General features: G+C 26.3%; 1 long non-coding RNA gene across 1 annotated transcript; it reads left to right on the top strand.

Moving 5' to 3' along the window:
• The first annotated feature begins 1,482 nt into the window (after window positions 1-1,482).
• Window positions 1,483-12,919, top strand: LOC147810912 (uncharacterized). Its single transcript, XR_015433021.1, has 2 exons — window positions 1,483-1,638; window positions 12,573-12,919. It is a non-coding gene; the product is annotated as an uncharacterized LOC147810912 (long non-coding RNA).
• The last annotated feature ends 90 nt before the right edge of the window (window positions 12,920-13,009 follow it).

Here is a 13,009-nt window from a genome sequence, read left to right as displayed (position 1 = left end):
ACTAATACCCTGGAATAGTATTGCATGTAAAGCCAAACACGTAAGACGTAAAGCCGTGAAACGGTAAATGCTTGCAGATGGAGATCAATGCGGAAATGCGAAACGTTGAATTCATACAGGCGGAGGCGAATGTGGAACTGCTCGCTGATTAGTACCTCACCTATATATTGTTTCAGTAGTGTCAAAATGATGTGATTATAAAAATAACTTACAAATTAAAAAAATTGTTTTAATTAAAAAGTAACGATTCAAAATTACAAAATATGTAACACATTTCGCATCATTTGAACGTATTTACTCCTTAAAAATATCTATTTTGTTGCTAAAAATTATTATAAAATATTGATTAAGAAAAATATAGAAAACTATTTTTTATCTTTAAATTTAAACAAAACTTACTATGTTTATTATGTTACTTATTATTAACTTATTAACTTAGTAATTTATCAAAACTCATTACGTTACTAACTACCAACTTATTAGCTAATTAAAACTTGTTATGTTACTTATTAATTATAACTTGTTATATATCTTTTGTCATTGTAACAATAATTGACTGGTCTGCGGGAACTATATAGCATTAAATTTTGGCGCTTGCACCGTTTTCGGTAATAACTAATGCTTTTGCTTTGTTTTCTCTTTTATTTTAAAGATTACAACATGCATTTTATTTTAAATATTACAATATGCGAAAAATTTAGTATTCATAAACCACTTATTCCATTGAAAATTAATTTTAGGTCTAGTTGAAGTCTTGCTTCTGTTGAGCAAATTTAGGAAATTTTCGTGGTTTTATTCTGCATAGAACGATGAGTATGGTTAATTTATTTTAAAATTTACTGTTAAATTGAAGATATGTTTATCCCAATACTTGTTTTTTAGTTAAATTCCAAATTGCTCTTTCTAAAATACATAAAAAATATTTGATTAATAAAAATTCAAAGATCTGAAAATTGTGGAAGGTAAACTGAAAAGCTTGGTAAAAATAATATAAAAATATGAAGAAAGAAGAGTGAGAATTTTTTTTTTCATTTAGAATATAGTTGAAGTAAAAAATTGCTAAAACTAAATGTAAAATAGCGATGACGTCATACCAAAAGGTTAATTTTGTCTAACTTAACTTGAAAACATCATAAAATACCTGTTTCAATGTTTATTATACTTCAAAATCTATGCATAATGTATAATACTTAATACTTCCATAATTATATAAAATTAGTTTCCTTTAAAAGGTTTCAAATTAGATCTTAGATTAAATTATAAACAAATATTAAATGAAAATGACGAATTCAAAATTAACCAGATATTCATGCGGCGAAACAAATACAGTTTATTTATATCTTGTTAAGACCTTCAACAAGTTCTTTTTTGGAATATTTTTGACTTACCTGACGCCCGTTCAAAGACTTGTAGATAAAAATAGACTTTTTTATGACTTTAAGGGTGGAGGTATTAGAAATAAATTCGTATCAGGACCAGATTTTTTAATTTAGAAACTTGTTTCAATAATATTGTAAAATCCAAACAAATAAAATAGAGTTTCTCTAAAAATCTATAAAAGAGCTCAAATTTAATGGCAGTATTTGGAATTACGTACAAACGATAACTAGGGAATAGAATAGCAAAATGTTCTCGAAGGTAAGATTTTGTCCTTTTAAACATCAGAATGTCAATTTTAAATTAAATTAAACATTTTAAGAAATCGAATTAGTTTTCCCTAATAAATTTTTTTGACATTTAAGAAAAAATACACATTATAATCTATTTCATTCTGAAAAATATTATTCTGAGCAATTTCACACAAGTATAATAGGTAATACTGAAAAATCTTCTGAAGTTGCAGAAAAAATATTGAAACTAACACACTGATAACAAAAAGTTGAAGTGTTCATTTATAAATTGGAATCGTCTGCTAGCTCAAATATTATGTTTAAAGTTATTTATTCTAACTTTTTTCCTTAAATCTGTTTGTTAATTCATATTTTTTAACCTTGTGAGCAAGATTACTCAACGTTTAGTAAACATATTAAGCTAAAGCATGGTAATTGGTTTGAGTATAGCATATCGCTCGAATTCATACTAGCATTTGAATGCTGGTAAATACTTCATATATTTTTCTTGGTCAAAATATTTTTTTTTTTTTTAAATCCATAAAAATGTTTCTTTTAATGTAAAAATTCTGTTTTATTTTTTTTAGTTCTTTTAAACTAGCTTAATTTTAATAAAAGCATATTTGCCTGTTATAATAATACTTTAAAATATTAAATAATTTACTTGTCATTATAAAAGTTCATACTTTATATATTTTTCTTGACCAAAATAATTTTTTTAATAAAATTCCATGAAAGTTCTTCTTTCAATGTAAAAATTCTGTTTTATTTTTTTAGTTCTTTTGAACTAGCTTAATTTTAATAAAAGCATGTTTGCCTGTTATAATAATAATTTAAAATATTAAATAATTTGCTTGTCATTATAAGACTTATTTCTAGTCATTAATCTGATTTTTATGCTTTTTATCGTACGAGCAAAGCATCCCAGCAATTTTTTCCAACAATGTTTCGCTCGAAGCAATTCAAACTATAAAAATATTTTTGCGTTATATCACAAAAATGTTTGCATTAAAATGATTCACCCTAAGAAATCCTGAATCCTAAGTTAAACTTTATATTAGTTTTAGAAGATTAAAAAAAAATGTACTTGATGCTTTCTCGAAGGAATCTTAACTACCTGTACTCCTTAAAAGAGTTAGCTCTTGAAAAGTAATGTTTGTTTATGTAAATATAAACTAATATTGAAGTCTCGAAAAATATCAAAGTAGTTACTTACATTCCCGGACATGTTACTGTAAGAAATTATAATACCCGAATGAAACATTTAACTGCCCAAAAACTTTTTTGTGATTAATATTAATAAATATTAATTGAATATTATTATAAAATTAATAAATTACCGGTTAAATAGTTCCTGAGAAATTGAATTTTAAAACAGTCAGATATTTAAAATTCGATTTCTCAGGCACTATTGAACCGATTTCAATAAAATTTCGTAATCTGCCTACTAATAATAAATTCTTTAAAACGATGAAAAATTTGTATACCTTCCAATTCCAAAAATGTTCCACTATTATTAAATAAAGCAATAAATAATTATTAAAGATTACTTTTGCGAGGAATTAACTTCGGATAAACTAATTTTATAATAGTGGGCGAAATTTTTTAAATTCTCTTTAAAAAAAGTCCTCGAGATATGTTGAAATACGCAAATAGTAAAATTTATATTAAGGGGTCCAAAACTTTCGACTGCTCACTTGACCAAACTATTGAGACTATATATCCCGGGCGCGTATTGACAAAACATACCGTAGATTGTAAAAGGGTTGGCGAAAATTTCTATCGGTGTTAAAGGAGCGTCTCGCAAATCGCCAAACAGCTGTGTGCTTATGTTTTTTTTTTTTTTTTTTTTTTGGTATCACGTATCTATCATTCACCAAGTTACATATGGGTGTGACATTTCAGAGTTTCAAATAAGCTGATCTTAATTAGATTCTTCTGCATTAAATGAAATATAAAGCGTATTTTTTTGTTTTTAGCTCCGACATAATCGTTTGTATTTGTTAACATAATTGTGTTTATTAGCGTTTTTTAGAAGGTCGTAATAAAACTAAGATAAAAAAATTATATATTATTACCACCATATTTTATACCTTCTGTATTTTATAACTTTCATTAAATGTATTTCGAGTAGTGAACTTCTTTACCTAGTCATCCACTAATTAATATTAATAATTTCATAATAACCTCTAATCCTTAATAATGAAATGATTATTACAATAAAGTTTGTTTACTTAAAAGATTAAAAAAATTTATTGATCAGCAGGGACTTTGTTACTAATTATATATTCATTAATTAAACTTAATGGTTCTGCTCGATAACCATTTACAATTTTTTTTAAATTTTATTTAATTTTCAGTTATTATGGAATTCTTTAAATATTTTTTCGACGTAGAGATTATTTAGCAATAATGCGAAAAGCTGAAATTTATAAATGTATAATATTTATAAATGTTTAAACGAATTTTTAGCAGCTATTTTGTACTTATTATTTTAGTTGAAATGTTCATTATACACAGTTTTATAAAAATAATTTTATAAAAAAAAATGCATTTTGCTCCGGAAAAAAAATTACTTGAATTTGTCAATAGAAATTCCCTAATTGTTGCAGCAAGAACTTTTAAATTTCTAATCAAACTTTCCTTTATTATAATTATGTGCAAATAATTATTATTAATAATATAAATGACTATTAAAAGGAATTAATTGAAAATGCTCAATTTTAATAAATTAACTGTTTTCGCAATCAGATTAATAACTTTTTTCATAATTTACAAATGGAAAAAAAGTCTTTGACAGTTTAAAAGTGAAAAGAAAAATAAAGTTGAGATTAAAAGTAAGCATAACTCGAAGGAGGTTGAAGTAAGGGCATTGAAATCAAAATTTCAAAAGAAAAAAAAATCACGTTTTAGTGTACAGTGAGCAATAAACGAAAAATCTAAAACTAACTTTTGATCTAATGATCAGATGTTTACGTTCTGGGACTCAAAATTTAGATTTAGAATTTCCTTAATTCCCTACCACCATTGTAGATATTTACTTTTCACCTAACTTGTAAAATTATAAAGTTTAGAATTCCTTACAAAATCACTCAGACGAAGTGATTGTGTTTTATTTAAATATTACTTAGAAAGAATTTTTCTAAAAGTATTTATTTTAAAGTTCTTATCAAACTTCTGCTTTTTATTTATCTATAGTTATTGAAAGTTAAGTTGATGTTTTTTAAGTTGAAATGAATGCCGCCCTGCTTTGCATATTTCAAATATTATTTCCAAAGAGATGTATAACTTATCATTAAACACCCAGGACTAGGACTGGGCTATAAATCGATATATCGCGACATATCGATTTAACGCCTATATCGGCAAACCGATACAGCGACTTTCATTCCAAGCGATGCATCAGAAATCTGATTTAAGCCGTCGAGTGAAGAAGACGATATAACGATATAGCGATATAGCGATACACGCAAGGACTTTCTCTTACGTTCCGATGCCAACTCGCGCTGTGGAAGACGATATTGTTTCGTTATGTTGAGACGGCCTTGACTGATGAGCGGTAGAATCAGAATCACTTTTGAGACCTTATATCGTTATATCACATGTTCGTTTTCGCAACTTCGCGATTTGAAATCGTTTCTTGTAGATTATTTTCAATGGGATTAACTTCGTGATCGTCGTCGTAACCTTGTTCTGAACGCAATCTATTATTGAAAAGAATTTATAAAGAAAAGTTTCTTCATTAATTAGGTAAGTTTTTTTATTTATTTTCTGACAAAACTTTTTTTATATTTTTAAATGTGAAAATTATCGGCAATCGAATTTAAGGCACCCATAAGGAATTAAATTACAAAGTAAATAAATTTGTTAGGTTATTTTTTTACTTTCTTTTATTTTATTAAAAACCTTTCGGATAAAACTTCTAATAATTTAATGGGCTTCTATTACTGATTTTAAATTTATAAATCTTGAGTTGTTTTTATTTTTAGAAATAAAGTTAAAACAAAACTTATTTTTTGGACATAAGTCAATAAACTTTATTTGTTCAAAAGAATTTGAAAAGTTTGCGAATTTTATTCATTTCTTTTTTTTTATTTTATCAATTACTACTTCGTTTTATTAGAGAGTAAAATCATTATTTTTTTTAAATTTTCGTTTTATATTATTAGTTAATTAGCTAAATATATTACCGAATATCACAATTCTTTTGTTTTTATTTTTAAGAATTTAATTAAGAAACTTCGCCTTACTTTGTTTTTCGTTCATAATTCGGTCATTATTTAATTTAATTTAATTATTTATATGAAATAATAATAAAAATAGTGTTTAAGAAGCATTTTTTTTTTCTAAAATTTATTTAGCTCTTTGTTTTAGGCATACAAATAATTTTTTAACGAACTTATTTTTTAAATTTTGTTCCTATGCTGTTAGGTAAATATATTGATAAATTTCACTTTTATTTATTTTTTTATTTTTAAACTAAGAAATCTTTTGTTATTTGCGTGATCATTTTTAGAAAATATAACAAAACTTGTGTTTACTTCTTCATTAAGAATTTGAACATTACGATCGAACTTAATAATTCTGTAATTATTTACGCATAATAGTACAAGCAAATATTGATTTGTTAAAAAAAGTTTCTTTTTTTAAAAAAAGAAAAATATTTTTAACACTTTGTTTCAAGTGTATAATGAATTTCTTAACGAGCTTTTTTTTAAATTTTTTAAATTTTCTTTCAATAATTTCAGCTAGATATCTTTATAAAATTCCCTTTTTATTTTTAAACTGAGAAATCTTTCAGAGAACGAAAATTTTAAGAAATTATTACAAATCTTATGTTTACTTTTAGTTTAAATTTCGAACATTTTTAATTTTAAACTTCGGCTTTTAGTCAATCTAACTTTTATTTTAATTAAAATATATTTTGAAATTTTAAAATCAGCTTTTGTTTAATAACAATATTTTTTTCATTAAGGGTGTTTTAGGGGTTAACTTAAATTAAGACTGCTTATACCTTATAAACGATAAAGAAGTGCAAATATTTCATTCTGTATCTACACACATTTTTTCAATAAATATTTTAAGTAAGATTTGTACATCTTAGTCAATTTATTTAATATCTTTCTTTAGCAAAACATATATATTTTCAAATTTATAAATTGATTTAAATCAATATGCATATGAAGTCTTGATAGAAATCTGACTTTCTGTGCCTTAAAGTAAATGAAATTCAAAAATACTATATCGCGATACATCGCTTTATCGCGATGCAAAACTGACGATATATCACGATATATAATTTCTAATATCGCCCAGTCCTACCCAGGACCTTACAATTGTAAATCAAACAATCACTACATTTATTTATTAAAAAACAATCTTATGACCTGATAATAAATTGATCTAAATCTTAAATGTGAGTTTCATAACATATAATTTATTTAAACTCAGCACATACATCTAACCTCTGTTGACGCCAATGTCTCAATTTTAAAATATAGTTTTTCTTTTATAAATTTTCTGAAATTTTCATATGAAGGATAGTATTAAGTTCGAGAATTAAAAATTTGTGCCCAAAAAAGTTGTTAAAAATTATAATTTTATTAATATTTGACTACAGAAAGTTTTTAATTGAAGGTTGAAATTTATTTTAATTATGTTATTTTTTTAATTATGCTATTTTTTAATTTTGTTATTTTTTAATTATGTTATTTTTTAATAATATTTTTAATTACCAAACTCATATAACAGTATTTAGGAATCTATAAATTTATGTTACGTATGATAGTTGCAGAATAAACTGCAAGCAATATATGTAAATAAAATATATTTTTAAAATTGTGCATTTTCTATTACATAATTGCATTTATTATTCTTATATTGAAAAGGTATCAAGTTATCTATAACCTCCATAATGAATGAAGTATTTACCGACTTTTATAATTAAGGAATTGAATCAATTTTTCAAGTTTAAGATCTCTCATCTCATTGCAAAAAAAAAATTATTTAATAAAATTATGCAAAAAAAAAGCAATTTAATATATTTTTTTTTATAAGGAATGCTTCTAGTAATGAAACACTCTTTCAAACTTTATTTTAAAAATATTGATTATTTCGTTTACAAAAAACTATTACTTTAAAGCGTGATAACATTTTTGAATACTTAATTTTTTTTCTAGTAAATAATATGTCTTTGCTAATTTCTAAAAAAAGAATCTTTATAAAAAAGCTTGCATTATTCTTTTATAGAGAATATTGATTTAATAGAAAATAGCACTAAAATAAAGCAGACTATGTTTTCTTACAATAAAAGTTAAATAGAATTAATTCTTCAAAATAGCGTTTCAATAAAACATAGCATTAAAATGTTATGTTATTTTTTGTGATTGGTTCAGTAGTAGTAAATTATTTTTATTTCTTCACAAACACAATTCTTGTAAAAAAATTGAATCTGTTATATCAAAAAACTAGATCGTTTTATAAAATATAAATTATAGCGTTTAATAAAATATGAATACAGTGTATTTGTAAAGTGATCCTGATAATAAAAAGGTTATTTTCTTTTTTAATTCTCTTTTAAAAAGAATTAATTAGTTATTTTTATTCATTATGGCTAGACGAGGAGGAGAAAAAGAATATCGAATTACACTGTTTAGGTTAATGTAATTTCGTTCTCCCACCACATTTACGCGTAATCCATCGCCAATTCCACCTGCAATCGCCGCGTTTACAATCTACGGTATGTTTTGTCAATACGCATCCCGGGCAGGGCTCGAAAAACAGCCCGTCCGCCCGTCCTCGGCGGTCAAATATTCCCCGCGGACAACTAATTTCTCGAATCCGACGTCCGCGCAGACAGCCATTTTCCCGTTAATGTTCGTGATACGTTCTCAATTTTTGTTATCCTACAAAAGTCTAGCTCCTCACTTCTAAAATGACCCTCTATTTTAGATATACAGCAACATACTGCGTATGGAGGAATTGATGTTTTCTCTGTCTGGGAGTACTGCAGTATAAAGGGGCTTTTCAGCTATGAACTTACAAAAAAACACTTTACGTACCTTAAACAAGTAGCGTTATAAACGCAATTATGTACATCTACCTAAATGGAAAACCCCTTTCAGATTTCTGTGCAGAAACCTCTGTAAATCATTGGCTTGATTGTGGAACTAGCAAACGTCATATTTGCTTCTTTTAATAAACACAGTACCCTCGGATAAATTGACATTCCAGATAACTTGACCTTTGTCATTTAAATTATTTCATAAAAGAAATACTAGGCTACTATTAGTAACCTAGTATATATTATATAATGTAATGCGTATTACTGTATAATGTAATCCTAGTATTTGTAATCCTAGTAACTACTAATCAATTGCGCAATTTATATAAATGTTTGTAATAAATAAGAGAAAATTATATTTTTATTTATTTAGAAGCAACGGGTTAGTTTCAAAGGAGGACGGGTACATTGTTGGACAAGCCGTCCTCGGGGACGGGTACAATTTCGGAGTTTTTTCGAACCCTGATCCCGGGCTACCTCCTATATTTTGGGAGCATAGAATCCACCGAAAAAAAAGTTTCAGAGAAAATACGTTTTTGTGTCTAATTTTGTACTAGTTGGTGGAAATCCAATCATTAAACCAGAAGTTATTTAGGGTGATTCGTTTATTTTTTGCCCACTGTACATATTACTAATTCGTCGACAATAAATGACATATACATTCATACACCGGGATCAATATTTTTATTTAAAGTATAAATTAAGGTAACAGAAGGATTGCGTTTTTTTAAAATAAGAATTATTAACCAGATTCAAACATTGATGGCGTAAATGCAAATTATTATTATTAACTAAATATAATTATCCAAAACAGTAAGATATTATCTGCAAGTGCATGATTTTTATTACAAAAAATAATAATGAATTGAATAATAAATATTTGTTGTTATTTTTTTATGTACAATGATTGTTATAATCTGATGGGAATTTTTGTATGCACCTTTTTACATTATGAACTGAATTTTTTACACATTGAATTTTTACATTTATCTAAAGTAAGTAGCCCCAACAATCCGAGAATTTCTCTATTTTGATATTTCGAGGTTTATATCGAAAAGGGGTACAGTTCTTGAAAAATCTTTATTTATTACATTATTTAAAGTTTATGTAGTGTGAATTAAATACTGCATAAATTTATTTAGGGGAGAGGGGATGCCCTTTGAAAGATTTTTTTTTAAAAAGTTCATATTTTTCAGATTTAAAATTTATTTGATGTTAACTTTTCAAAATATTTATTCACTTCAAAATTTTTATTTACTTCAAAACTTTTATTCAAGCCCCATGGGTAGAGTGCCTTTAAACAAGACCTAGGCACCATTGAACAACTGAATAAATATTTAATAAATGGCATTTTTTCATTAAAAACTATGCATTTTTATTAAAACATAGCCTGGTTAATGTAAACAATAAATAGTTAAATCATAAAAAATGTGTGAGTTAGTTGCTTTTTACAGCATAAAATAGCCAAGACTATGATTGGTTAAACAAAATTTTAAGTACTACTCCGATTGGAGCAGCTTCTCATTCCATTACGTTTACTTCAATCTTATATACTCATTCAAATTCCATGTCACAGTCAGGTAATTTTTTTGTTACCAAATTGAACTAAAATATTATTGAAAATATTTAAACCATCTCAAAGAAAAATTCTTATCTATTTTTCTTTCTTAATCTTGATACTTGTTTTTTTTTTTTTTTTTTTGTGGTATCTTTTTGTGTGTTCTAACGCTTTCACAGAAATCTTTCAACTTCCCAACGTATGGTTTTTATGGTATCGACCGATATCTTGGTATCTTGGTACCAATCTATTCCGGTAGCAGAATCATATCCATCGATTAACTAATTAGTACATATATTTGATATATATATATATATATATATATATATATATATATATATATATATATATATATATATATATATATATATATATATATATATATATATATATATATATATATATATATATATATATATATATATATATATATATATATATATTTATATATATATATTACTACTGAGCTACTATTATTCATATATTCATATTCTCATATATGAAATATGAAATTTTACAGCCGCTTGCTCTAAGATCTAATATTATACTACTAAAAGAACTTTGTTTTCAAAATTTTAATAAATAGCATTGCTGTTAGAATTTTAAAATGACTTTTCATTTGCATGGACTGTTTTGTATTTTTTAAAAATTCAATTGAATTTCAAAATGTCATCTTCCTGGTATGTCACAAGCAATATTTCCAATAATAACTAGCTTCAAAACTTCCCATTAATTTTTCAATATCTAATTTTTCTTATCTCAACCTTTGTAAGCATTTCTAGAATATACGCAGAGGGTATTATTTACAAAAACTTTGTTCAAAATAATTTTTTTTTTTTTGGCAATAATTTGCTTGTCACATGAAAATCTGTCATTTTCCCGGCTAGTTATATTTTGTGATTTATAACCAAAATAGATAGTGTCAACTATCAATATCCTATGTTAATAGATTGGTTAGAATACTATCCTATCTGAACGTGTCTTATTACATAAATAAAGAACCAACTTTCTGGTTCAAAATCTATTTCAAAAATTTTTTCAAGGTGAGTAGATTTTTATGTTGTCATTTTCCTGTTATCTTGAAATTATTAATTACATAAACTACATAGGTTTATCTGAGTTATTTCAAGAAATCCTGTTGTTTTCTGCCGAATGTAAACGTCTTAGGCCAAAATGTTAAATTAAATTTAAGTTAAATGCTATAAAGTGGCGAATTTGTCATTATCCTGGCTGTCATTTTCCTGGCTTCTGAATCACAGGGCATTGACGTGTTACCAGAAAATTTTATAAAGAGTATACTGTAAAGAGGGAAAGTAAACATTAACCTAATACCTAGTTTATACAAGATTGTAATATGCCTGAATGTAATCAAAGTTATTTATTTATTTAATGATTGATTATTATACACAATTTAATTCTGTACGTGTCAGCAGCAAAAACATTTTTGTTTCTTTTTACAGTGGATGAAATAATTAATTTAAGTAATTCATAGTCCATCTAACATAAAGGCTAAGTTGAGTTACTTACTATTAGCTTAAAAGCGCTGTTTTTTAAATTTCTGAGATAATATGTCATTTTCCTGGCATTCAAAATTTGGTGAATTTCTATTTTTTTTTTCTTGATCATATGCCAATAAACTACACTGCTGTCTGTAAGATATTAATAAATGTAACTAAATAAATACACACAGAAATTAGATTACTTCGAAGACTTTAAATTTGAAGAAATTTTATGTTCCGAATTGTCATGTTTCCAAAGAATCACCCATATACTATTGTAAAAGTCCGGGATTCGATCCTCAGTCAAAACTAGAGAAGCTCATACAGCTTCCGATCGAGATGGATGCAGGCTTGTCTGGAAAGAATATCTGACATTATGCGCAGCTCTAACCACATTGCAGCAATCATGTCGTCGGTAACGAAATTGTGCAAACCATAATTTCCATGATCTCCTGACCAGCTCTGACGAAGTCCAGTTGCAACTCGGGACAACACTGCGACAACCACCTACGCTCTGAAAAAAGTATTACTGAACGAATTGTCACCGTAATAACGAAACAGTATTTTTTCCTGCTTAAAATCGACAGTGTGAGGCTTGTATATCATTGAAAATTTATAATCTTGCTTTCTTTTTCTTATCCGATTAAAAAAAAACATATTTTAAGGCTCTCGAGACCAATGGGAATTATACATGACCTTGCCTTTGCATAATAACTTTTAAATGATAATTTATCTTTGTGTTATTTTAATATACCTTTATATCAAATGCCATGTTATATACAAAACATAAAAATTCTCTTCATTTGTGCAGATGAATAGTATACTTTACTTTAATATTCCAGATAATGAAGATACTACTATTCCTTCTGTTCAATTTTCTGTTTCTCTTGGAGGTGTCGTCCGCTGCTGTGATGGTTTCGGGAGGTGGTGGAGATTTTGATGGAATATCAATTGGTCCTGTGCCTGTCCCATCGGCATCCGTACCAGCAGGGACCTTTTTAACTTCTCCAAGAATGAAGTCATACGGAAAATTTAATCATCGGTATTAAAACGCTTGATTGCTTATGCATGTGCATCGTGTAGCTTCTGTTGCAAGAAAACAAAGTGGCAGTGAACTTCACATAATTTCAAGAAAGTGAATTACTTGTTTAACGATATGTATAAAGCAATAAATTCATTAATAATTCTTGTAAATGCATACTTTAAACTTTCTTGGTTATTGTAAAAATATCAAAAAGAAATTTGTAAAAATACCTAAATTCATAAAATAATACTCTTA

This window comes from Parasteatoda tepidariorum, chromosome 4 (assembly GCF_982258835.1).
Source record: "Parasteatoda tepidariorum strain Cologne lab strain chromosome 4, Ptep-v5.0, whole genome shotgun sequence".
Classification (NCBI taxonomy): domain Eukaryota; kingdom Metazoa; phylum Arthropoda; class Arachnida; order Araneae; family Theridiidae; genus Parasteatoda; species Parasteatoda tepidariorum.
Note: the sequence above shows the minus strand (reverse complement) of the source record. Positions and strands in the feature narration are given on the sequence as shown.